Source organism: Somniosus microcephalus, unplaced genomic scaffold, assembly GCF_052327205.1.
Source record: "Somniosus microcephalus isolate GS21.2 unplaced genomic scaffold, FLI_Smic_1.0 unresolved_chr6, whole genome shotgun sequence".
NCBI lineage: Eukaryota > Metazoa > Chordata > Chondrichthyes > Squaliformes > Somniosidae > Somniosus > Somniosus microcephalus.
The window spans coordinates 32,235,770-32,262,623 of record NW_028225184.1 but is presented as its reverse complement, the minus strand read 5'-3'; the positions used below and the strand labels follow the sequence as shown (position 1 = coordinate 32,262,623).

Sequence of the window (26,854 nt, the reverse complement as noted above, 5' to 3'; positions counted from 1 at the left end):
ATTGGGCATAATACAAAAAAAGTCCCAGGCACCTTTTTAAAGCTTTGGGATTGTGTGGCAGGGGCAGTTCCTTTAGGGGGTGTAATCGGTCAGGGTCCGGTCCAATTGCCCCATCTTCCACCGCACAGCCGAGGATGCAGAGACGGGTTGTGTTAAAGAAACATTTGTCTTCGTTGTTGGTTAGACTCAGCTTTAGGGCAGTTTTTAAAAATCTCGCAAGATTTAGATCGTGGTCTTGCTGGTTGTGCCCGCAGATAGTGACATTGTCCAGATAGGGGTAGGTAGCTTGTAGTTTATTCTCGTCAACCATGCGGTCCATGTCACGTTGGAAGACCGAGACCACATTTGTTACCCCGAAGGGCACTCAGAGAAAATGGTAGAGGCGCCCGTTCGCCTCGAAGGTGGTGTATGGGCGGTCCTCCGCTCTAAGGGGGAGCTGGTGATACGCGGATTCGAGGTCGATAGTCGAGAAGACTCGGTATTGCGCAATCTGGTTGACCATTTCTGACATGCGGGGTAAAGGGTAGGCATCTAGCTGGGTATAAATATTAACAGCCTGGCTGTAGTCAATTACCAACCGTTTCTTTTCGCTATTTTTAACTATGACTACTTGGGCACGCCACGGGCTGGTACTGCATTCAATAATGCCTTCCTGCAGGAGTCAGTCCACTTCCGCCTTGATAAAGTGTCTGTCTTCCAGACTGTACCATCTACTTTTGGTCGCTATGGGCCTACAGTTCGGAGCAAGATTAGCGAATAAAAAGGGCGGGCTGATTTTAAGGTTGATATGCCACAGACTGTGAGTGGCGGCTGGGACCCGCCATATGCTACCGTGACACTTTCGTGGTGGCACTGGAAGCCCAGCACCAAGATTACATTAACACAGAGTTTTGGCATCACGAGGAGTTTTAAATTCTTGTAGTCCGTGCCTTTTACAGTTAGTGTTACCACACGGTAGCCCAAAATGCCCGAAGTGTGGGGATTAGCAGCCATAGCAATTCTGCTCTGTGTAGGGGTTACCGTTAATGAGTGCTGCCGTACCAGGCTAGGGTGGATAAAACTCTCGGTACTCCCACAGTCAATTAAACATTTCGTTAAATTCCCGTTTACCTCTATGTCCATCATGGATTTTGTCAACGGGTGTGGCCTGGATTGATCCACTGTGATCGAAGCCACTGTTGGGCCCTGGGCGGCCGTTGAGTCAGGAAAAGATGGCGGATCCCAAAATGGCGGCCCGCACGGCACGTACGAGGCGGTGACGGAGTTGGAAATCGGATTCCCCCTGCAGACTTTGCTAAAATGCCACTTTTTCTAACATTTGAAGCATGTAGCGTACTTCGCTGGGCATCATTGTCTGGAGTGCTTGGCCTGGCCGCAGAAGTAACATTTCGGGCCTCGAGACATTGCCGCTGTCGTAGGACTCCTGGGTGAACCTCTGTGTGAGGACTCCAGCGGCGTAGAGCTGGTCTGAGACCTGGATGGGGAAGGTGGCTGATTCCAAGATGGCAGCCCCCTCGGCGCGCACGAGGTGGTGAGGGCCGCATGGCCAGAAGAATAAGAGTCAGAGTTTTTTTGGGGCACGTCCAGCGATCGCGCAGTGGCCACTGCCTTTTTTAAGTCCAGGACCTCCTTCTCCAGCAGTCTCTGCCGGACATAATTCGATTTGAGACCCGTGATGAAGGAATCATGGAACAATTCATCAGAGTACGCGTTGGCCATCACGGCCTTGCAGTTACAGTCCCGGACCAGGTCCTTTAGACCCTGTAAGAAATCGTCCATTGTTTCCTCAGTTCGCTGCTTGCGTGTAGCCAGCAGATGTCTGGCGTACACTTCGTTTACCGGCCTCTGGTTTTGGGCCTTCAGGATAGTGATGGCCTCCATGTAAGAGGTGGCATCCCGGATGAATGAATATATTCGATGACTTACGCGAGTAATCAGTAGACTCAATTTATCTACCTCGCTAGTGGATGAGGCCCCCGCGAAGTGTTTGAAGCATTTGAGCCAGTGTCCAAATTGATTTGATGCTTCAGCAGAATGTTGATCCAAGTCCAGACGCTCTGGTTTTAGGAGTCGATCCATCCTAGTATTCGTTAGTGATTAAAATTGATGGGCCTTCAATAACCAGAAAACTAGAAGTTATAGACTTAAACAAGTTGGCTTTTAATCACTAAGATCAGAGCTAACATCTCAACACGCCGACTGGTTCACGGGAATGAGTCATACAGATCCTGGGATCTTTATGTAAGAGAAGTCAGGGGCGGAGGCAAGAGCCAAGACCTGGAACCTCCCAGGTTAGTCGGGAAAGATGAAGAGAAACTATACACAGTGGGGGAGAGTAATATACATCAGTGCAAAATGAATACAGGATCAAGACAAACAGATTTCATTACAATAGTCAAGGTGTTAGGCCTGAGTCGGCATTGAAGCACCTCAGAGGCTGAATCTCGTCAAGGTGTTGGGCCTGAGCCGGCATTCATCCACGTCAGAGGCTGAATCTGGTCAAGGTGTTAGACCTGAGCCAGCAATGATCCACCTCAGAGGCTGAATCTAGTCAATGTGTTAGGCCTGAGCCAGCAATGATCCACCTCAGAGGCTGAATCTAGTCTAGGTGTTAGATCAGAGCCAGCATTGGTCCACGTCAGAGGCTGAAACTAGTCAAGGTGTTGGGCCTGAGCCAGCATTGATCCACCTCAGAGGCTGAATCTCGTCAAGGTGTTGGGCCTGAGCCAGCATTGATCCCCCTCAGAGGCTGAATCTAGTCAAGGTTTTAGGCCTCAGCAGGCATTGATCCACCTCAGAGGCTGAATCTCGTCAAGGTGTAAGGCCTGAGCCAGCATTGATCCACCTCAGAGGCTGAATCTAGTCAATGTGTTAGGCCTGGGCCAGCATTGATCCACCTCAGAGGCTGAATCTAGTCAAGGTTTTAGGCCTCAGCAGGCATTGATCCACCTCAGAGGCTGAATCTAGTCAAGGTGTTAGAACAGTGCCAGCATTGCTCCACATCAGAGGCTCAATATAGTCAAGGAGTTGGGCCTGAGCCAGCATTGATCCACCTCAGAGGCTGAATCAAGTCAAGGTGTTACGCCTGAGACAGCATTGATCCACCTCAGAGGCTGAATGTAGTCAAGGTGTTCGGCCTGAGCCAGCATTGATCCACCTCAGAGGCTGAATCTAGTCAAGGTGAAAGGCCAGAGCCAGCATTGATTCACCTCAGAGGCTGAATCTAGTCAAGGTGTTGGGCCTGAGCCAGCATTGATCCACCTCAGATGCTGAACCTAGTCATGGTGTTAGGCCTGAGCCAGCATTGATCCACCTCAGAGGCTGAATCTAGTCAAGGTGTTGGGCCTGTGCTAGCAATGAATCACGTCAGAGGCTGAATCTAGTCCAGGTGTTAGGTCTGAGCCAGCATTGATCCTCCTCAGTGGCTGAATCTAGTCAAGTTGTTGGGCCTGTGCTAGCATTGATTCACGTCAGAGGCTGAACATATTCAAGGTGTTAGTCCTGAGCCATCATTGATCCATCTCAGAGGCTGAATCCAGTCAAGTTGTTGGGCCTGTGCTGGCATTGATTCACGTCAGAGGCTGAACATATTCAAGGTGTTAGGCCCGAGCCAGCATTGATCCACCTCAGAGGCTGAATCTAGTCAAGGAGTTAGGCCTGAGCCAGCATTGATCCACCTCAGAGGCTGAATCTAGTCAAGGTGTTAGGCCTGAGCCTGCATTGATCATCCTCAGAGGCTGAATCTAATCAAGGAGTTAGGCCTGAGCCAGCATTGATCCACCTCAGAGGCAGAATCTGGTCAAGGTGTTGGACCTGAGCCGGCATTGATCCACCTCAGAGGCTGAATCTAATCAAGATGTTGGGCCTGAGCCAGCATTGATCCACCTCAGAGGCAGAATCTAATCAAGATGTTGGGTCTGAGCCAGCATTGATCCACCTCAGAGGCTGAATCTGGACAAGGTGTTGGGCCTGAGCCAGCATTGATCCACCTCAGAGGCTGTATCTAGTCAAGATGTTAGGTCTGAGCCAGCATTGATCCACCTCAGAGGCTGAATCTAGTCAAGGTGTTGGGCCTGAGCCAGCATTGATCCACATCAGAGGCTGAATCCAGACAAGGTGTTAGACCTGAGCCAGCATTGATCCACCTCAGAGTCTGAATCTAGTCAAGGTGTTGGGCCTGAGCCAGCATTGATTCACCTCAGAGGCTGAGTCTAGTCAAGGTGTTAGAACTGAGCCGGCATTGATCCTCCTCAGAGGCTGAATCGAGTCAAAGTGTTGGGCCTGAGCGAGCATTGATCCATCACAGAGGCTGAATTTAGTCAAGCTGTTAGGCCTGAGCCAGCATTGATCCACCTCAGAGTCTGAATCTTATCAAGGTGTTAGGCCTGAGCCAGCATTGACCCACCTCAGAGGCTGAATCTAGTCAAGGTGTTAGGCCTGAGCCAGCATTGATCCACTTCAGAGGCTGTATCTCGTCAAGGTGTTGGGCCTGATCCAGCATTGATCCACCTTAGAGGCGGAATCTAGTCAAGGTGCTGGGCCTGAGACAGCATTGATCCACCTCAGAGGCTGAATCTAGTCAAGGTGTTAGGCCTGAGCCAGCATTGATCCACCTCAGAGGCTGAAACTGGTCAAGGTGTTGGGTCCGAGCCAGCATTGAACCACCTCAGAGGCTGCAACTGGTCAATGTTTTGTGCCTGATCCAGCATTGATTCCCTCTGAGGCTGAATCTAGTCTAGGTGATGGGCCTGAGCCAGCATTGATCCACCTCAGAGGCTGAATCTAGTCAAGGTGTTAGGCCTGATGCAGCATTGATGCACCTCAGAGGCTGAATCGAGTCAAGGTGTTAGAACTGAGCCAGCATTGATCCACCTCAGTGGCTGAATCTAGTCAAGGTGTTAGGCCTGATGCAGCATTGATCCACCTTAGAGGCTGAATCGAGTCAAAGTGTTGGGCCTGAGCCAGCATTGATCCATCACAGAGGCTGAACTCAGTCAAGCTGTTAGGCCTGAGCCAGCATTGATCCACCTCTGAGGCTGAACCTAGTCAAGGTGTTGTGCCTGAGCCAGCATTGATCCACCTTAGAGGCTGAATCTAGTCAAGGTGTTGTGCCTGAGCCAGCATTGATCCACCTCAGAGGCTGAATCAAATCAAGGTGTTAGGCCTGAGCCAGCATTGATCCACCTCAGAGGCTGAATCTATTCAAGATGTTGGGCCTGAGCCAGCATTGATCCACTTCAGAGGCTGAATCCAGTCAAGGTGTTAGGCCTGAGCCAGAATTGATCCACCTCAGAGGCTGAATCTATTCAAGTTGTTAGGCCTGAGCCAGCATTGATCCACCTCAGAGGCTGAATCTAGTCAAGGAGTTAGGTCTGCGCCTGCATTGATCCACCTCAGAGGCTGAATCTAATCAAGGTGTTAGGCCTGAGCCAGCATTGATCCACCTCAGAGGCCTAATCTAGTCAAGGAGTTAGGTCTGAGCCTGCATTGATCCACCTCAGAGGCTGAATCTAATCAAGATGTTGGGCCTGAGCCAGCATTGATCCACCTCAGAGGCTGAATCTAATCAAGATGTTGGGCCTGAGCCAGCATTGATCCACCTCAGAGGCTGAATCTAGTCAAGGTGTTAGGCCTGAGCCAGCATTGATCCACCTCAGAGGCTGAATCTAGACAAGGTGTTAGACCTGAGGCAGCATTGATCCACCTCAAAGGCTGAATATAGTCAAGGTGTTAGACCTGAGCCAGCATTGATCAACATCAGAGATGAATCTAGTCAAAGTGTTGGCCCTGAGCCAGCACTGATCCACCTCAGAGGCTGAATCTAGTCTAGGTGCTGGGCCTGAGCCAGCATTGATCCACATGAGCCTGAATCTAGTCATGGCGCTATCCTCCCTGTTTCCTTGCATTTTACGACCGTCTTATCATTTTGGTGTGTGATAATTTGCCTTGCTGACTCTTCCCCCATCTGTTCCTGACTGTAGTTTTAATTTCTGTTCTAAGAGTCAAACTTCATCCATGAATCTAATAGCTGTTTATTACAATTCCCTTCTTTGAGAAGGAAATATCCTTATTGACTTCTCACAACTTGCTCTTAACTATTCTAGCTTATTCTAATTTATTGGCCCGTCTCCCCATCCATTTGATTAGGTGCCGTAGTTAGCCTACCAGGAATGTCATTGTGGATCCTTTCGCTACTACTGAGAGCAAGGGTTAGCAGCCTTAACCAAGGAGTTTGGCTAACATTGTAGACTGATTCATACCACTTCCGTTCCCCCATCTTTTGGATTTCTGATTCCATCTCCTTATTCCACTGTGTCCTTTGAACTAAGTGAGCTTCCGAGGTGCTAGTTCTTTCTAAGATTGATTTGAGGTATAGAGACACTGGGGGAAGCAGGTGGCCGAACTGGGTTAGAGCATCGAGCGCTTCGTTCTGTATGGAGACGTTAACTCTCAGTTCTGTGATGTTATGAGCTGAGATGTGGAGTAGCAAATACTATCAAGAATAGATAATAATAATAACATATGGACTTTACTTCTGTAAATGAAATGTATTCTGTGATTTGAGTGGAGTGGAATATAATGAATGGAAAGATCCCACAGTAGCATTTGCTCTGAAAACACTCCAGAAACATTCCCCAATAGAGCCCAGTCCAGAAAAACATCAAATGGATTATTCTGAAAAAGCAATGAAATAAATATAATATATATATACTTTGTTTTTACAAAAGTCTTGTCTTGTCTGGGTTGGGAATTAAAGGGAGAGCAACGTCCCAAAGCAGGATATGCTGTGACACTTCCCACAAACATTCCCCGATAAAGTCCAGTCCAGCAAAACATCATTTGGCCTGTTGTATATATGTTGCTTTGATTTTTATAAGTCTTGAAAGAAAGGCAGAGTAAGATCCCACAGCAGTGCGGTCTGGAATTAAATCAGTGTGATCTAATGGCGTACACTTTCTGCTTTAACAGACATGAGATGCAGTACCAATGCACACGGCAGGTAACTTGACCACAGACAATCCCTGCATACACACCAGCTCTTGCTCTCCGTCTCTCTCTCTCTCTCACACACACACACAGGCCAGTCTTAAAATTTCCACACAACACTGTCAGCAATGAAATCAAGTTGATTTCCCTCATTGCTCTGCTTTGTTTGGCAGTTTAAAAGTAAAAAAAACACTTTTCAGTTTCTTATCTTTCATGGTGCGGCCTACAGAATTAGGCTTTCTATTCTGCATCGAAAGCCAAATACTGTGGATGTTGGAAATCTGAAATTAAAACAGGAAATGCTGCAAACACTCAACAGGTCAGGCAGCTTCTGTGGAGAGAGAGAGCGAAACAGAGTTAATTCAGCTCGATGACCTTTTGTCAGATTCTGGCAAGGTTGTGACGACAGGTCATCGAACTGAAACGTTAACCATGTTTCTCCCTCTCCCCACAGACGCTGCCTGACCTGCTGAGTGTTTCCAGCATTTTCTGTTTGATTTGTATTCTGCTTGTTTGGCCTAGAAATTCAGTCTAGCCACTTTTGGGGCGGTAAAGTCGGGTGGGCGGTAAAGTTAGCGCCCGCCGGAAAGTGTAGGCCACTTCGCCGAAATTCAGTAGCTTTGGCCAAGGAGTTTGGGCGAGCGCTGAAACTGGCGTTGCACCCCTATCTTTAGGCGCTAAGCCGGCGGTGCAGACTGATAACGCGGAGGCCGGGCGCAGCGCAGGTGCGGTCATGTTTTGATTGACAGCAGACACCCTGACGCCGGCCAGCTCTTAAAGGGGGAAGGGTCGACTTTGTCTGCTGCCACGCCCTGGATAGTGGAGCCCTGCAGCTAGGCCTGAACACTGCTGGTGGACCCAAAAAAGCGCCTGAAGCCATGCAGAAGGCCCGTGAACGAGCGCATGCGTTTCGCAGAGCCTGCTTTGAGGGTGCTGCTTAGGGGGTTGGAAAAGAAAAGAGAGATCTTGTGCCCGGACAGTGGCAGTACAGGAGAGCCTGGAGGGAAATCACCCTGAGGGTGTTAGCCAACAGCGATGTCCCCAGGACTGGTGACCAATGCCGCAAGAAGTACAACGTCCTCACTCGGTTGGTCAGGGTGAGCACCCTTTCCAGTGTCCTCCTCATCCTTGCACGTGCACCTCACATTATGGGCAAAGGGACCTCAAAGGCCTAATATCCAGCCCTCCTCCAGCAGCTATGGCACTGGCATGATCATCAATAGCACTTTCAGCACTTCACACACTGACCAAGCTATTCGACCATGGGAGGCAGTGCACACAACAACAGGGCACCACACTGGCCAAGCTATTCGACCATGGGAGGCAGTGCACAAAACAACAGGGCACCACACTGGCCAAGCTATTCGACCATGGGAGGCAGTGCACACAACAACAGGGCACCATACTGTACTTAGAGGCCATCCTTTCTCTTGCAGGCCAAGCTGGCACAGAATCTGAGGAACCGGACTGTCACCGGGGGAGGCCGTGCCCAGTTGCAGGAGCTCAGTGACCTGGAGGAGCGTGTGGCTCGACTCATGCCTGCCCGGGTGGTTGGCCCCGTTGCTATTGGAGATGCCGATCCTGTGCTGGGCCCCAATGGTAAGGACATGAACGTTTGCACCTCTCTCGTTCCCCTTGCGCTTTAGATCTACATCCTTTGCCACTGTCCGACCAATGCGCATAATGCCACCAATCATGCCTCCCTCGCTGACGCCCTGTCCTCACTCTAAAGCTAGTCTTGTGCCTTCCTGCTTTCAGCTGGTGAGGAGGAGGTCCCTGAAGCTGAGAGTGCCAGTCCCTCGGAAGAGGAGGACGACGAGGACCAAGAGGAAGGCGGCACATCGGGGGAACCCTCATCTGCGCCAGGGGATGGCAATGGAGGGGACACGTCTTGCCTGGAGGAGAGCCAGGGGGAAGTGTTGCAGGGGGTTGTAGCTCCTGGGCCCAGTGGCGTCCAGGCACGCGAGAAGGGTCGGGCAGCATGGCTGCCTTCTCCCCAGAGGGGGGAAGTGTTGCAGGGGGGTGTAGTTGCTGGGCGCAGTGGCGTCCAGGCACGCGGGAAGGGTCGGGCAGCACGGCGGCCTTCTCCCCAGAGGGGGGAAGTGTTGCAGGGGAGGGCAGTTGCTGGGCCCAGTGGCGTCCAGACACGCGGGAAGGGTCGGGCAGCTCGGCGGCCTTCTCCCCAGAGGGAGAGTCCGGCCTCCAGTCCGGAGACGGTACTCGCCCAGGAGTTGCGCCTCCTTGATGAAATGTCCGTGGCCTCGGAGCGGCGCCACAACGAGTTCATGGGGGTTGTGGGACAGTTGCCTCAGGCCATTGAGTCCCTGGCTCATAGTGTGGCCGATTTCGGGGACTCACAGGCCAGGGGTGTTGACCAACTCGCGGCAGCACAGGACGCGAGTCGTGAGTTCATGAGTGGTGCCGTGCAGACACTTGCTGATCTGATGCGGGCACAGACCAGGGCAGCTCGGGCACTCACTTCTTCCACACTCGCTGTGTCACGGAAGCATCACCAGGGCACCCGCCCCCCTGCTGCAGCACAGCAGTCTGGCCTTCACCAGATTGCTGCGCTTGCTGCAGTGCCAGCCCGGCAGAGTGCCAGTGTCTCTAGCGACCAGCGAGCGCCTGGCATCAGCCAGCTTGCCCCCATTGATGCAGCCGCCACTGCCACTCCCCCAGCCAAGCTGCGACGAGCTGCTGGAGAGACTGATGCTGCCCAGCCACAGCTGCAGCAGTCAGCAGCCGGCCCCTCCAGGGCCGGACCTCGTCTAGGCCGACCCCCAAGGGCATCTGCCATCACGCATTGTGCCCCTCAGGAGACTTCCCCCAGCCTTGCAACACCCACAGGGCCCAGGTTGAGGTGGAGCAACAGGTCGGGCAGGGGCCGAAGAAGCCTGCACAAGGACTCCCCCTGTCGGCACACCAAGTAGAGTGTGTTGCCAACTGTTTATTTATATGGGGGTGTTTGTGTTCTGTATGGGGGTGGGGCTTATTTTGCTAACGCCGAAGATGAAGGCTACTGTTTTTTTATATGGGGGTGTTTGTGTTCTGTATGGGGGGGTTTGTCTTGGTTAGGCCGAGGATGAAGGCCAATTGGATGGACAAGTTTTGTTATTCCTCCCCAGGTTGTGGGAGTGAGATATGTTTTTGACTGTTTTTTGGGGGTGTTGTCTGTTTTTCTATTTCATGTGGGAAGGGCCCTGAGTTTGTTAAATAAAGCTTTTTATTTATTCAGCTTGTCCAGGTGTCATGTTTCAAGTGGTTGTTGCGTTAACCGGCTGAGGGCTTGCGGAGCGGCTGCATTCAGGTGCGTTCATTGCCACAAGCCATTCCCTGACAGGGGGCCTAGAAGTGTCGTTCAATAAGCCGCCGGCGGACGGCCCTTGGACCTTGTGGCTCCCTCCTGGGCTGGTACTCCTCCTCCTCCTCATGATCCTCCTGCTCGTCCTCCTGAGGTGGTGGTCCAACGTGAGGTGGCAGTGCCTGAGTCCTGCGGATAGCCAGGTTGTGCAGCATGCAGCAAACGACGACGAACTGGGAGACTCTATCCGGCGAATACTGTAGAGATCCGCCGGATCGATCCAGGCAGCGGAACCATTGCTTGAGGATGCCAATCGCTTGCTCTATGATGTTCCTTGTGGCTTGATGGCTTTCGTTGTATGCCTCCTCCGCAGGGTACCTGGGTGCGAGGAGCGGGGTCATGAGCCATGTACGCAAAGGGTAGCCCTTGTCCCCAATAAGCCATCCCCTTGGTGGAGGCTGTGCCTCGAACATGTCAGCCACAGTAGTCTGGCGCAGGATAAATGCATCGTGGAAGCTTCCTGGAAAGCGGGCATTCACAGCTAGGATGCACTGCCTGTGGTCACACACCAGCTGTACATTGAGGGAATGGTAGCACTTCCGGTTGCGGTAATCCTCGGCATTGTCGATAGGTGCCCGCATAGCCACATGCATGCAGTCAATGGCGCCCTGCACCATGGGGAAGTCGGCGATCCTGGCAAATCCGACTGCACGCTGCTCCTGCCTCTCTAGGGTCATGGGGAAGGAGATGAATTGGTGTCTCCTTGCGAAAAGGGCATCGGTGACCTGCCGGATGCAGTGATGCACGGCAAACTGGGAAATGTTCGCTATGTCCCCAGCAGCGGCTTGGAATGAGCCACTTGCATAAAGGTTCAGAGCCACCGTGACCTTCACTTCCACCGACAGAGACGTCCTGCACATCAGCTGTGGACGCAGATCTCTGTGAAGCAGCTGGCAGATCTCTGCAACCACCTCCCTTCTGAAGCGCAGCCTCTTAACACAATGCGCAGCAGTCATGGTGAGATAGGACACCTGCTGCCGGTATTCCCTGAGTGGGTAAGGCCTACGTTGCCGACGCCTGATGGCCGCTCTGTGTCTAGGCATGGCTGGCCCTCTCACACAGCGTCTGCGAGCCCTTCGCACATAATGCTGGAACTGAGGGTTGGAACCCCATGCAGCCCTCATAATAAACTTGCAAACAGTGAAATCAAAATGAGTGAAATTTCCAAGCTCTGGCCAGAAGCCAAAAATACCTCTCCTATGTTGTCCCAAATCAGGAAGGTCTGTTCCTTGGTCTCTGTCCAGAAATCCAAAGCACTAAAGTCATTGCAGCAAAATGGCTGGCCTTTATACTTCAGTCTAAGGGCCCTTTAATTAGCTCTCCCCGAGGCCCGCAGGGCCTCTGCTGCGTTCCACTTCACAGTTCTTAACAGCACCACGCCCACATTGGGCGGGCGCCACTGAATTTCCGGTTTGGGGCGCACAAACAGCGTTGCACGACGAAATGACGTCATAAGCTGCGTGCGCAGCTGAGCGGGCGCAAACACTTTGCGCCGGCGCTAAATGTCAACTGAAGTTGGGCGTAGGCGCAGACCGGCCTGCGCCCGGGCGCTATGTGCCTAGCGCTGGAAACCTACCCCTCTTATGGCGCTAACGGCTGGCGGACGCAACTGAATTTCTAGGCCCATGTGTCTCTTGTAATGATCAATAAAATGTCATTCTATATTGGACACTAGGTGGAGCAATAGAGCTGTGTATAGCTGTATGTATAAGACTACACTACCCAGCTGTATGTATATTAAGACTACATTACCCATGAGGCACTAGGCTACCCACAAGGCAACAGTCAAGATGGAAGCCTCTACAGATACTGTACCTAGTCCACATGTGCTCAATAAAGTAACTAGCAAAAGCTAGCTGTGTTCAGAATATGAATGTCTATTTATTAATGAACATAAGATCTCTCACTGCCTCCCTGCCTTGTCTTGATTTGAGTGGAGCGGAATAAATAGAATGAAAAGATCGCAGAGCAGCTTTTACTGACAGAGAGTCCACAAAGACATTTTTCAGTATCTCACTAACTGACTACCTGTCTTGAAGTGAAGTGAAATGAAATAAAATGCAATAAAGTGATACACAGCAGCATTACATGTGGACCAGGCCATAATGAAATCAATAAGGTTTAATACAACAACAGCAGGTAATAAGACAGCAGACCACATCTCACACAAACACCAGCTTTAGCCCTCTCTCTCTCACACACACACACACACACACACTCACAGCCTGGCCAGCCTCCAGAGAGATGACTGCTGTGTTGGAAGATTAAAACGAAAAAGACACTTTTCAGTATCTTATCATTTCACTTTGTGGCCTACAGAAACAGGCTTTCTATTCAGCAATTTGCCTGTTGATTGCATGTCTCACTCACTCTCACTGACTTTCTGTCTGTCTCTCTCTCACTCACAGTCTCCCTCCCACCCACATTGAACTAAAATTTACAGTAACATGACAACACACACTCACACAGACTCTGCAATTTGAAGACTTCTTCTTCATAGGCAGTCCCTCAGAACCGAGGATGGCTTGCTTCCACATTAAAAATGAGTTCTCAGGTGACTGATTAGTCCAATGTGGAGCCTACAGTCTCTGTCGCAGGTGGGGCAGGCGGTGTTTGAAGGGGCGTGTGGGTGGGGTGCTTGTGTTGAAGGGGCGGGTGGGTGAGGACTACTTGGATTGAAGGTGTTAAATCTGTGAATCTTGAGGTATGGTGTCCGTTAGTAAATAGACAGAGACTGCAGAGGAACAATCAACAGGTGTTTACTGGATGAGGGTTGCTCGAAAACTACAGTACAGATCCCTACTCAGGGTTTATATACAGGTGTGGTCACTGCCGGTACTACAGTATACAGGAGCTGTAAAAGTAGTTCTCCCCTTAAACGTACATACACAACAGAAGGGGCGGGTGGGTGGGGCAGAGGGTGGTTGAAGGGGCGGGTGGGTGGGGTTCTTGGGTTGATGTGCGCTCCTTGCACTGCCTGTGCTTGGCTTCCACTTGCTCCCGGTGACGAGACTCGAGGTGTTCGGCATCTTCCCGGATGCATCTCCTCCACCTTGTGCGGTCTTGGGCCAGGGATTCCCAGGTTTCGGTGGTGATGTTACATTTTTTCAAGGAGGTTTTGAGGGTGTCCTTGAAGCGTTTCCTCTGCCCACCTGGGGCTCTCTTGCAATGCCGGTGTTCCAAGTAGAGCGCTTGTTCTGGGAGTCTTGTATCGGGCATGCGGACAATGTGGCCCATCCATCGGAGCTGATCGAGTGTGGTCAAAGCTTCGATGCCAGGGATGTTGGCCTGAGCAAGACCACTGATGTTGGTTCACCTATCCTTCCAATGGATTTGCAGGATCTTGCGGAGGCAGCATTTGTGGTACCTCTCCAGTGCTTTGAGGTGCCTGCTGTACATGGTACATGTCTCTGAGGCATACAGCAGTGCGGATATCGCTGCTGCTCTGTAGGCCATGAGCTTAGTGCTGGGTTTGAGGTCCTGATCTTGAAACACTCTCTTCCTCAGTTGACCATAGGCTGCACTGGCACACTGAAGGCGGTGTTGGACTTCGTCGTCGACGTCTGCCCTTGTTGACAGTAGGCTCCTGAGGTATGGAAAGTGGTCCACATTGTCCAAGGCCTTGTCATGGATTTTGATAATCGGGGGGCAGTACTGTGTGGCGGGGGCAGGTTGGTAGAGGACCTCCGTCTTACTGATGTTTAGTGTAAGGCCCATGCTATCGTATGCTTTGGTGAAGGTGTTGACGATGGTTTGGAGTTCGACCTTAGAGTGTGTGCAGACACAAGCGTTGAATGCATACTGTAATTCGACGACAGTGAATGAGATGACCTTGGACCTGGACTGGAGGTGACGGAGATTGAACAGTTTCCCGTTTGTTCTCTAAATTCGCTCCACTCCAGTGGGGAGCTTACATCAGGGTGAGATGGAGCATTGCAGCTAGGGAGATCGAGAAAAGCATTGGTGCCGTAACCCAAACACGCACTCACATAGAGACACACTCAGACAAACTCTGCAATTTGCAGAAACTCACATCCATTTTGGAAATGGTGCAGCCTGGGAGTGGCTGAGTCTCGTGACCCTGTGTCTGGGCCTCTGACCTCACAATGGGAGATGACGCAATCAGCTCGAGCTGGAAACCCTTAAATTAAATTAAAATCAAATCATCGGCTGGAAATGGTGACACAATGAGGGCAGTGACATCATTACTTGGAATGGTCACACAATGGGAGCAGTGGCGTCATCACTTGGAGTGGTCACACAATGGGAGCAGTGACGTCATCACTTGGAATGGTCACACAATGGGAGCAGTGACGTCACCACTTGGAATGGTAACACAATGGGAGCAGTGACATCATCACTTGGGATGTTCACACAATGGGAGCAGTGACGTCATCACTTGGAATGGTCACACAATGGGAGCAGTGACGCCATCACTTGGAATGATCACACAATGGGAGCAGTGATGTCATCACTTGGAATGGTCACACAATGGGAGCAGTGACGTAATCACTTGGAATGGTCACACAATGGGAGCAGTGATGTCATCACTTGGAATGGTCACACAATGGGAGCAGTGACATCATCACTTGGAATGGTCACACAATGGGAGCAGTGATGTCATCACTTGGAATGTTCACACAATGGGAGCAGTGATGTCATCACTTGGAATGTTCACACAATGGGAGCAGTGATGTCATCACTTGGAATGTTCACACAATGGGAGCAGTGATGTCATCACTTGGAATGTTCACACAATGGGAGCAGTGATGTCATCACTTGGAATGTTCACACAATGGGAGCAGTGACCTCATCACTTGGAATGGTCACACAATGGGAGCAGTGACGTCACCACTTGGAATGGTCACACAATGTGAGCAGTGACATCATCACTTGGAATGGTCACACAATGGGAGCAGTGACGTCATCACTTGGAATGGTCACACAATGGGAGCAGTGACAGCATCACTTGGAATGGTCACACAATGGGAGCAGTGACATCATCACTTGGAATGGTCACACAATGGGAGCAGTGATGTCATCACTTGGAATGGTCACACAATGGGAGCAGTGATGTCATCACTTGGAATGGTCACACAATGGGAGCAGTGACATCATCACTTGGAATGGTCACACAATGGGAGCAGTGATGTCATCACTTGGAATGTTCACACAATGGGAGCAGTGATGTCATCACTTGGAATGGTCCCACAATGGGAGCAGTGACAGCATCACTTGGAATGGTCACACAATGGGAGCAGTGACATCATCACTTGGAATGGTCACACAATGGGAGCAGTGATGTCATCACTTGGAATTGCCACACAATGGGAGCAGTGATGTCGTCACTTGGAATGGTCACACAATGGGAGCAGTGACATCATCACTTGGAATGGTCACACAATGGGAGCAGTGATGTCATCACTTGGAATGTTCACACAATGGGAGCAGTGATGTCATCACTTGGAATGGTCCCACAATGGGAGCAGTGACGTCACCACTTGGAATGGTCACACAATGGGAGCAGTGACGTCATCACTTGGAATGGTCACACAATGGGAGCAGTGACAGCATCACTTGGAATGGTCACACAATGGGAGCAGTGATATCATCACTTGGAATGGTCACACAATGGGAGCAGTGATGTCATCACTTGGAATGGTCACACAATGTGAGCAGTGATGTCATCATTTGGAATGGTCACACAATGGGAGCAATGACAGCATCATTTGGAATGATCACACTGTCACACTCAGTCTGGGTCTTGTTCCCTGCAGTAACTCCAGCTGTTTCCTTCCGTTTAAACGGAACTGATTCTCCCCCAGCCTGAAACAGATTAAAGATTAAACAGGAATTAATAGATTGAACATCAGTGTAAATAACCGCGAGACTGGGGTTAATATTTCAATATTAATTACAGACAAATATTACCCAGAAAAGTGACTGAATCCCACTGATATTTAATTGATTATATTAAACATTAACACAACCACTCACCAGATGTACTCCAGACTCCGGCAGGTCTGTGTGAGGCGGCGGATAGCGGGGACAGATCGGTCTGTGAAGAAGTTTGATCCCAGGTTCAGAATCATCAGTGAGCGTTTTGTACTGAGAGCGGAGGAGAGATTCTCAGCACTAGAATCTGTGAGACCGACACCATCCAGGCTGGGGATCAGAGAGAGAAATAACAGGAATCAGAGTAAATCCCCAGAGTTTATTAATAACACTGTTACTGATACTGATAATAATGTCCAGTGTCAGACATCCAGTTATTATAAACACAATCTCACACAGACTGGTACTTACCGCAGTCTCTGTATTTTACAGTCTGGGTTCCTCAGAGCCACAGACAGTTGTTTCACTCCTGAATCTTCCAGCTTATTATAACTCAGGTTCAGATCCATCAGTGAGCGGTTTGTACTGAGAGCGGAGGCGAGATCCTCGGCACAAGAATCTGTGAGACCGACACGATACAGCCTGGGGATCAGAGAGAGAGAAAACAGGAATCAGAGTAAATCACCAGAGTTTATTAATAACACTGTTACTGATACTGATAATAATGTCCAGTGTCAGACATCCAGTTATTATAAACACAATCTCACACAGACTGGTACTTACCGCAGTCTCTTTATTTTACAGTCTGGGTTCCTCAGAGCCTCAGACAGTTGTTTCACTCCTGAATCTCCCAGTTTATTATTACTCAGGATCAGGTCCGTCAGTGAGTGGTTTGTACTGAGACTGGAGGCGAGATCCTCGGCACAAGAATCTGTGAGACCGACACCATCCAGCCTGGGGATCAGAGAGAGAAATAACAGGAATCAGAGTAAATCCCCAGAGTTTATTAATAACACTATTACTGATGCAAATAATGTTCAGTGTCAGACATCCACTTATTATAAACACAATCTCACACAATCTGGTACTCACCGCAGGTTCTGTATTTTACAGTCCGGGTTCCTCAGAGCCACAGACACTAGTTTCACTCCTGAATCTCCCAGTTTATTATAACCCAGGTTCAGATCCGTCAGTGAGCAGTTTGTACAGAGAGCGGAGGCGAGATCCTCGGCACAAGAATCTGTGAGACCGATACCAAACAGATTGGGGATCATAGAGAGAAATAACAGGAATCAGAGTAAATCCCCAGAGTTTATTAATAACACTTTTACTGATACTAATAACAATGTAGAGTGTCAGACATCCAATTATTATAAACACAACCTCACACAGTCTGGTACTTACCCCAGTGTCTGTATTTTACAGTCCGGGTTTCCCAGAGCCACAGACACTAGCTCCACTCCTGAATCTCCCAGTTTATTATTACCCAGGTTCAGATCCGTCAGTGAGCGGTTTGTACTGAGAGCGGAGGCGAGATCCTGGGAACAAGAATCTGTGAGACCGACAGCCCACAGCCTGTGGATCAGAGAGAGAAATAACAGGAATCAGAGTAAATCCCCAGAGTTTATTAATAACTCTATTACTGATACTAATAACAATGTACAGTGTCAGGCATCCAATTATTACAAACACAATTTCACACAGTCTGGTACTTACCGCAGTCTCTGTATTTTACAGTCCGCATTCCCCAGAGCCACAGACAGTAGTTTCACTCCTGAATCTCCCAGTTTACTGTCACTCAGTCTAAACACAAACAGAGAGAGAGAAACAAACTGAATTGAAGCCCGGAGTGTAATGATATCAGCAAATAGAGATGGTATTTGCCTGTTCGATTATGATGCCTTAATAGCATGTTTGCAGGTATTGATTGCTTGCGCCTGACCAGCAGAGGTCATGTGATCGAGACAAGCAAGGCAGTGGAGTTTAGTTTCAGTTTCGTTCTAAATGCATCACAAGCATAATGTCTCCTGGAAATGGTATATAAAGAGTTGAACAGACTTTAGATTAAAAGTCATTCTCTTTCATAAATGTCTCGTCATTGAACCCACAAAGAAATCAATACACGGAGCTGATGTAATTTTCTCTCTGGGATATTACAGCAATCACTGAAAGTATTCAGGACATTAATCACCCGGTTTCCCCACGCGATTTCCCACATGGGCGGGTAGGGGTCGGTTCGGGTGGGACTGGGGTCGGTGGCGGGTCGGGGTCGGGTGGAGGGAGGTGCAGGGGTTGGTGGTGGGTGGCGGGTCGGGTGGAGGGAGGGGCCGGGGTCGTTGGTGGGTCGGGGGGTCGAGGTCGGGTGGAAGGAGGTGCCGGGGTCGGTGGTGGGTCGGGGGGTCGAGGTCGGGTGGAGGGAGGTGCCGGGGTCGGTGGTGGGTCGGGGGGTCGAGGTCGGGTGGAGGGAGGGGCCGGGGTCGTTGGTGGGTCGGGGGGTCGAGGTCGGGTGGAGGGAGGTGCCGGGATTGGTGGTGGGTCGGGGGGTCGAGGTCGGGTGGAGGGAGCTGCCGGGGTCGTTGGTGGGTCGGAGGGTCGAGGTCGGGTGGAGGGAGGTGCCGGGGTCGGTGGTGGGTCGGGGGGTCGAGGTCGGGTGGAGGGAGGTGCCGGGGTCGGTGGTGGGTCGGGGGGTCGAGGTCGGGTGGAGGGAGGTGCCGGGGTCGGTGGTGGGTCGGGGGGTCGAGGTCGGGTGGAGGGAGGTGCCGGGGTCGGTGGTGGGTCGGGGGGTCGAGGTCGGGTGGAGGGAGGGGCCGGGGTCGGTGGTGGGTCGGGGGATCGAGGTCGGGTGGAGGGAGGGGCCGGGGTCGGTGGTGGGTCGGGGGGGCGGGGAGGGGTATGGTGTGTCGGGTGGGGTCGGGTGAGGTCGGGGTCGGCTGAGGGCCGGATGGGGCTGGGAGAGGTCGGGTGGGACCGGGGTCGGGTAAGGTCGGGGACCCACTCGACCCACCACTGATGGTGCCCGCTGACCCCTGTGAAATTCCCCCCTCACTGGAAATGTATCTCACTCTGTCCAACAGCCCATATATTCAGGGACTGTCCATTAATGTATTTATTAAATAAAGTGCTGTCTGTGTGAAGCCTTTAAATGTCCCTCAGTCTGTCTCAATCCCTGATGATCGGAATTACCTTCCTGGAGCTCAGTGACCCGCCTCGTCATGTTTGGAGAAACTTATCTCATTTCTGCTGCACCTTAGATCCCGGGCTTTATGGGAATAAAGTGATTTTCCCAGAATTAAATGATAAAGCGGTGATTCCCTGTACTTTATACTCTGAGCAATATATTAATCTGTATAATATCCCGGGGTGAGTTATATTGTGAAACGCCAGCTGCTGCTCTAAAATCTGTCCCTCAGGATTTTATATAACAAGGAGAATTTATTCTGAATTAAAACAGGAAATGCTGGAAATACCCAGCAGGTCAGGCAGCATCTATAGAGAGAGAAACAGAGTTAATGTTTCAGGTCAAGGACCCTTCGTCAGAACTGGAACAAGTTACAGATGTAAGTGTAGGGGCCGGGAAAGGTGGGGGGAGCGGAGGAAAGAACAAAAGGGAAGGTCGGTGATAGGGTGGAAGACAGGAGAAATTGAAAGACAAAAGGGATGATGGTGCAAGCAAAAGGAGATGGTAATGGGACAAGTTAAGTAACAAAAGATGAATCTAGTTGAGGTGTAAATGTCAATGACAGAATCATCAACAGCTGTCATACGAGAGAAAAACAAGTAAAAGGAAAAACAATAATGAAACAAATAAACTAGGGGCTGAGTTTATAGACTGAAATTGTTGAACTCGATGTTGAGTCCAGAAGGTTGTAAAGTGCCTAATTGAAAGATGAGGTGCTGATCCTCGACCTTATGTTGTACTTTGTTGGAAGAGTGTAAGAGGCCGAGAATGGAGAGATCAGAGTGGGAGTTGAGCAGGGAATTAAAGCGATAGGTGACCAGAAGCTCGGGGTCACACTTACAGACTGAGCGAAGGTGTTCCACAAAGCAATCACCCAATCTGCATATTTCTGCCCAATGTAGAGGAGACTGCATCGTGAGCAGTGAATACAGTATATTAAATTGCAAGAGGTACAAGTAAATCGCTGTTTTACCTGGAAGGAGAGTTTTGGGCATTGGACAATGAGAAGGGAAGAGGTAAAAGGGCAGGTGTTGCATCTCCTGTGCTTGCACAGGAATGTGCTCTGGGAAGGGGAATGTGTGTTGGGGTGATTGAGGAGTGGACCAGGTTGTCGTGGAGGGAGCGGTCCCTTCGGAATGCTGAAAGGGGAGGTGAGGGGAAGATGTGTTTGGTGGTGGGATCACGCTGGACATGATGGAAATGGCGGAGGATGATCCGTTGAATGCAGAGGCTGGTGGGTGAAAGGTGAGGACAAGGTGAACCCTATCATAGTTCTGGGTGGGCTGGGAAGGGGTGAGAGCAGAAGTGCAGGAAATAGAAAGGACATGGTCAAGAGCCATGTCAACCACGGTAGAGGGGAGTACTCAGTTGAGGAAAAAGGAAGACATGTCGGAAGCACTGGTGTGGAAGGTGGCATCATCGGAGCAGATGCGACAGGGACAGAAAACCTGGGAGAATGGACCAGCATCCTTACAGGAAGCGAGTTGGGAGGAAGTGTATTCCAGGTAGTTGTGGGAGTCAGAGGGCTTAGAGTGAATGTTTGTCAATAGCAGCAATAGAGTATATCCTGCCCCGTTACAAGTTTTAAATCTCCTTGCACACCTAGTTTACAGGGGAGGGGAGTCTCTCACTTTATTCCCATTAACTGGCTCTACATTTATTTCAGGTGTAACTGGCCCGACAGTTTTTTTGGGGGAATTTTCGGAAGTTCCCTCCCCTAGTGTGGCCTCACACATGGGGTGGATTATGGGGAATTCCCGGGTTCACTTCCCCCGGTTTACCCAGGAGCTGCCCGCTGTGTGAGTGGCCCCACTGCTGGCCGGTGTGTGTCTGCACTCTGGTTAGATTGGAACATTTTCACCGGCTGGTTTAAGATCCTGAATATTAATCTTTACTCAATGTTCAGGACTGTGAATAATTGTAAACATTTACAGCTGAAAGAATTCCCGATTCCCCAATATTCCCAATCCAGGAAACTACCCCCTCGACAGGACACAGCCTGTACGGTATTGGATTAAATATCGAACTGTTAGTGATTTAAACTTGGGTTTCTCTCCTGTTTCCAGTTGAAATGGTGGATGTGGAAAACATTTTAAATTAATTTAATCTTTACTGCCGGATTATATTCTGTGTTTACATTCTGCTGTCCAGCTTTATTAAAGATGACTTATTGTAATTAAATTATCAGACTCTCAGTCACCTGTATCTGCTGATCCGATAAATGCTGTAAAATCCCTACTTGTTCACAAGGATCCATTTTAGATTCTCCAGTCCTTAGGGAACAACTGACCGATCCTCTTATTATTGGTCACATTTGTGTTGAATCCGCTTCTCTCTGGTTTAACTGAACTGTTTGTTTCCCTACATTATGGAGCAACAGCACAATCCATGACTGTTCTACAATTCACCCAACAGTTAGAGACAAATAAACAGTTAACTTAGCTCCCGGCATTTGTGCAGTACGGGTCCCAGCCGCTGGAGTCCTTCACACTGAATGTTGCAGTTCTGTAGATCGAGTGTTTTTATTGTATCACAGAGTCCAATGACGTGAGACAGGACCGCACAGTCAATCGGGGTCAATGTCAATCCATTAAATGTAAGTGTTTCCACAGATCCCACTGTGGTCCGAGTCAGTGCTTTATTCTGAGACTCAAACAGGTAGTGGAATGTGTTCAGGAGGTTCCTTTTACCAATATTACTCCCTATGTTTCCAATCTGTCCTTCAATCTTCTCCTTCACCCAGTCAATCACTCGGCAGGTGGTTTGATGAAGAAATGGACCCAGAAACTCCTCCAGGGGCCGAGCTGCCTGTGGGGAGGAGAGACCAGCAACAAAACGGAGAAATATCTGAAATCGCCCATCTTCCTTGCTGTGGGCTTCTCTGAGGAGTTTCAGGATGTCCCCAGGATCTGGAGTCAGGAATTGTGAGAGTGCGGCTACAAACTCTTGGATGGTGAGGTGCGGGAATGTGTACACCACGCTCTGGGCAGATTCATCTCTCTCCAAAAGTTCTATCATGAACCCAGATAGGAACTGGGAAGGTTGTAGATTGTACTTGATCAAATCTCCATTTCTAAACGCAATCTTCTTCTCGGAGACTCCTGTGACGGCCATCTCACCAAGATTCAGTAACACATCACGGGGGCTTTCAATCTCTCGGCCATGGTTTTTCAAAATGTTGTAAATATAGTAGGAATATAGTTGGGTGATGGTCTTGGGAACTCGCTGCTGATTCCTGTCTCTTTGTTGAAAGAAGGAGCCTAGTGACAGACCGAGGATCAAGCAGTAGGAAGGGTTGTAGCACATGGTGTACAGGATCTCGTTCTCTTCCACGTGTTTGAAAACAGCTGCTGCCACCGTCTGATCTTCAAAAAACTTGTTGAAATATTCCTTCCGCTCTTCACCAACAAATCCCAGGATTTCAGCCCAGACACTGATCGAAGCCTTTTCCAATAAATGTAATGCAGTGGGATGGCTGGTCACTAGCACTGAACATCCTGGGAGCAGCTTGTGCTGTATTAAACTGTACACAATGTCAGACACTTCACACCAGTCTTCAGGATCTGTGCACATGTGCTGAGGTTCAGTATTTCTCCGATTGTCAGCAAAATCGATACTGTCCTTGAATTCATCCAAACCATCGAATATAAACAGCAATACCTCTGGGTTCTTCCAGAGCTCCCTATGAATATTCCCAAAGTAAGGATACAGATCCAGTATCAGATTCCTCAGGTTTATTCTACAGTTAATAGCGTTCAAATCCCAGAATTTAAAACTGAAAACAAATTGAAAGTCTGGGTATATTTTCCCAGTGGCCCAGTCATGAACAATCTTTTGTACCATTGTTGATTTTCCAATCCCCGAGACTCCGCTCACTGCTGCTGAACTCACAGACTTGGATCGCCAGAAGATACCCTCGATTTTCTGGAACAAACCGCCTCTCTGGGAAAAACAGCTCTGGAACAACTGATCAGTTCGAATTTTGTCCAGTTCTCTCCGGAGGTGTTTTTCTCTCCACTCTTCATGGTCTCGGCCTCTTACCAGCAGTTCATGTTCTACAAGAGTCCGATCTCGAACAGTAGAAATGAGCGTTAGCTCAGCATATCGATCAAACAGCTGGAAAATCTTAACCTTCTCCTTTATTAGGATAGTGTTCACTCTCAGTATATCAGTTTGTACCCGGAGTGTTTCCTTGTGTTTCTGCTGAACATCTTCAATAAGAATAGAGAGAAAGTGGTTCTCAGTATTATTTGTATTGACATAAAAACAACTTCTCAATGCCATTTCACTATTCAGTAAAATAATGCAAGATTTAATTGGCAATTTCGATAGAGGTGTGTGTAGAAATTCAAACTCAGTTAGTAGCTGAGAACTGTTTCAAATCCTCACGTGATTCTAATAATTACTGGAAAATAGGGCACAGGATATTAGTGGGATATGGACAGAGTGTGAATGATCAAATGTCTGACAGTTTTGTATCAGATTTTGGGCAGGTTATTTGGGGCATTGTGTGAATTGGGAGTGGCACAGACTGTGAATGGTCAAGTGTCCCACTGTTACTGTAGCAGACTGTGGGCAGGTTATCTGGGGGATATTGTGAATTGGGAGTGGGACAGACTGTGAATGGTCAAGTGACCCACTGATACTGTATCAGACCATGGGCAGGTTATCAGGGGCATTGTGTGATTTGGGAGTGGGACAGATAGTGAATGGACGGATGATCCACTGTTACTGTATCAGACCTTGGGCAGGTTATCTGGGGCATTGTGTGAATTGGGAGTGGGACAGACTGTGAATGATCAAGTGTCCCACTGTTACTGCATCAGACCTTGGGCAGGTTATTTGTGGCAGTGTGTGAATTGGGAGTGGGGTAGACTGTGAATGGCCCAGTGTCCCACTGTTATTGTATCAGTCCTTGGGCAGGTTATCTGGGGCATTGTGTGAATTGGGAGTGGGAAAGACTGTGAATGGACGGATGTTCCACTGTTACTGTATCAGACCTTGGGCAGGATATCTGGGGCATTGTGTGAATTGGAAGTGGGACAGACTGTGAATGATCAAGTGTCCCAATGTAACTGTATCAGACATTGGGCAGGTTATCTGGGGCATTGTGTGAATTGGGAGTGGGACAGACTGTGAATGGTCAAGTGTCCCAATGTTACTGTATCAGACCTTGGGCAGGTTATCTGGGGTATTGTGTGAATTGGGACTGGGATAGACTGTGAATGGTCAAGTGTCCCACTGTTACTGTCTCAGACCTTGAGCATGTTATCTGGGGCATTGTGTGAATTGGGAGTGGGACAGACTGTGAATGGTCAAGTGTCCCACTGTTACTGTATCAGACCAGGGGCAGGTTATCTGGGGCATTGTGTGAATTGGGAGTGGGACATACTGAGAATGGTCAAGTGTCCCACGGTTAATGTTTGAGACCTTGGGCAGGTTATCTGGGGCATTGTGTGAATTGGGAGTGGGACAAACTGTGAGTGGTCATGTGTCCCACTGTTACTGTATCAGACCTTGGGCAGGTTATCTGGGGCATTGTGTGAATTGGCAGTGGGACAGACTGTGAATTGTCAAGTGTCCCACTTTTATTGTATCAGTCCTTGGGCAGATTATCTGGGGCATTGTGTGAATTGGGAGGGGGACAGCCTGTGAATGGTCAAGTCTCCTACAGTTACTATATCAGAACTTGGGCAGGTTATCTGGGGAATTGTGTGAATTGGGAGTGGGACAGACTGTGAATGGTCATGTGTCCCACTGTTATTGTATCAGAACTTGGGCAGGTTATCTGGGGCATTGTGTGAATTGGGAGTGGGACAGATTGTGAATGGTCAAGTGTCCCACGTTTATTGTATCAGACCTTGGGCAGGCTATCTGGGGCATTGTGTGAATTGGGAGTGGGACAGCCTGTGAATGGGCCAGTGTCACACAGTTATTCTACCAGACATTGGGCAGGATATCTGGGGCACTGTGTGAATTGGGAGTGGGACAGACTGTGAATGGCCCAGTGTCCCACAGTTATTCTATCAGACCTTGGGCAGCTTATCTGGGGCATTGTGTGAATTGTGAGTGGGACAGACTGTGAATGGTCAAGTGTCCCACTGTTACTGTATCAGACCAAGGGCAGGTTATCTGGGGCAGTGTGTGAATTGGGAGTGAAACAGACTGTGAATGGTCAAGTATCCCACTGTTACTCTATCAGACCAGGGGCAGGTTATCTGGGGCAGTGTGTTAATTGGCAGTGGGACAGCCTGTGAATGGTCACGTGTACCACGGTTACTGTATCAGAACAGGGGCAGGTTATCAGGGGCAGTCTGTGAATTGGGAGTGTGACACACTGTGAATGGTCAAGTGTCCCAGTATTATTGTATCAGACCAGGGGCAGGTTACCTGGGGCATTGTGTGAATTGGGAGTGGGACAGACTGTGAATGGTCAAGTGTCCCACTGTTGCTCTATCAGACCTTGGGCAGGCTATCTGGGGCATTATGTGAATTGGGAGTGGGACAGACTATGAATGGTCAAGTGTCCCACTGTTACTGTATCATACCTTGGGCAGGTTATCTGAGGCAGTGTGTGAATTGGGAGAGGGAAAGATTGTGAATGGTCAAGTGTCCCACTGTTATTGTATCAGACCGTGGGCAACTTATCTGGTGCAGTGTGTGAATTGGGAGAGGGAAAGATTGTGAATGGTCAAGTGTCCCACTATTATTGTATCAGACCGTGGGCAGGTTATCTGGGGCAGGCTGTGAATGGTCAAATGTCCCACTGCTATTGTTTCAGATCTTGGGCAGTTTATCTGGGGCATTGTGTGAATTGGGATTTGAACAGGCTGTGAATAGTCAAGTGTCCCAAGGTTATTCTATCAGACCTTGGGCAGGTTATCTGGGGCAGTGTGTGAATTGGGAGTGGGACAGATTGTGAGTGGTCAAGTGTCCCAATGCTACTGTATCAGAACTTGGGCAGGATATCTGGGGCATTGTGTGAATTGGGAGTGGGACAGATTGTGAATTGTCAAGTGTCCCACTGTTACTCTATCAGACCTTGGGCATGTTATCTGGGGCATTGTGCGAATTGGGAGTTGGACAGACTGTGAATGGTCAAGTGTCCCAATGTTACAGTATCAGACCTTGGGCAGGTTATCTGGGCCATTGTGTGAATTGGGACTGGGATAGACTGTGAATGGTCAAGTGTCCCATTGTTACTGTATCAGACCTTGAGCATGTTATCTGAGGCATTGTGTGAATTGGGAGTGTGACAGACGTTGAATGGTCAAGTGTTCCACTGTTACCGTATCAGACCAGGGGCAGGTTATCTGGGGCATTGTGTGAATTGGGAGTGGGACAGACTGTGAATGGTCAAGTGTCCGACTGCTACTGTATCAGACCTTGGGCAGGTTATCTGGGGCATTGTGTGAATTGGGAGTGGGACAGACTGTGAATGGTCAAGTGTCCCACTGTTACTGTATCAGACCTTGGGCAGGTTATCTGGGGCA

At 49.6% G+C, this 26,854-nt stretch overlaps 1 pseudogene; it reads right to left on the bottom strand.

The window, feature by feature from the left end:
* Positions 1 to 16,086: 16,086 nt before the first annotated feature.
* On the bottom strand, positions 16,087 to 23,219 carry LOC147087173 (NACHT, LRR and PYD domains-containing protein 3-like; annotated as a pseudogene).
* Between the last annotated feature and the right edge of the window lie 3,635 nt (positions 23,220 to 26,854).